Raw genomic sequence first — 203 nt, forward strand, 5'->3', positions numbered from 1 at the left:
AGGTACAACACATGCAGCATATGCATGAATACTAGCGTCTGAGAAGGCATGGATTTCAATTTTTCGAATATTCTTATTTTTAATAGGCATCTAGGTATTTTTAGAGACTGCAAATGTGACAGACCATGAATGAATTTGAGCCATTCTTTCAAAATGTCTGAGTAAAGATAGTCATCCCAACCAATTTTGAAACCCAAATTTTT

This window comes from Diabrotica virgifera, chromosome 9 (assembly GCF_917563875.1).
Source record: "Diabrotica virgifera virgifera chromosome 9, PGI_DIABVI_V3a".
NCBI lineage: Eukaryota > Metazoa > Arthropoda > Insecta > Coleoptera > Chrysomelidae > Diabrotica > Diabrotica virgifera.